The sequence below is a fragment of the Oratosquilla oratoria genome, chromosome 7 (genome assembly GCF_046742065.1).
Source record: "Oratosquilla oratoria isolate Oo_2021 chromosome 7, ASM4674206v1, whole genome shotgun sequence".
NCBI classification, from domain to species: domain Eukaryota; kingdom Metazoa; phylum Arthropoda; class Malacostraca; order Stomatopoda; family Squillidae; genus Oratosquilla; species Oratosquilla oratoria.
This window is the reverse complement of record NC_134783.1, coordinates 70,195,904-70,196,355: the sequence shown is the minus strand read 5'-3', so window position 1 is coordinate 70,196,355 and position 452 is coordinate 70,195,904.

Genomic DNA, 452 nt, shown 5'->3' with positions numbered 1-452 from the left:
TTTTATATTATTTGTTTTTGTTTTGTTATCATTTGTCTGTCTGATTTTCATCTATTATTAGTTATGTGTCAATTTTTTATTATTTACTATTTACCTGTTTGTTTATTATTTAACTATATCTATGCATTTATTTATGTATTTCATTTGTTATTTACATTATTATAGTTTTTATTTGTTATTTTATTATTATTATGATTTTTTTTTCATCCGACCTAGATATGGACCAAAAGGTCTCCTGTCGGCATGCTCCGCCTTTGTAACCTTTGTAATCAAATCAGTTATGGATGGGCAGGAAAATTCGACCGTGATTCTTCATGCTAAAAATAAGAATCATTCTTTCGACTGGGGTCAGGTCAGATACGTGTTCAAATCCCACTGTGGTTTCAGGGGGGAAATAGTTGAATCAGCGTTAATTGAGGAATGCCCCAACATTAATATTTCTAAAAGGAAGT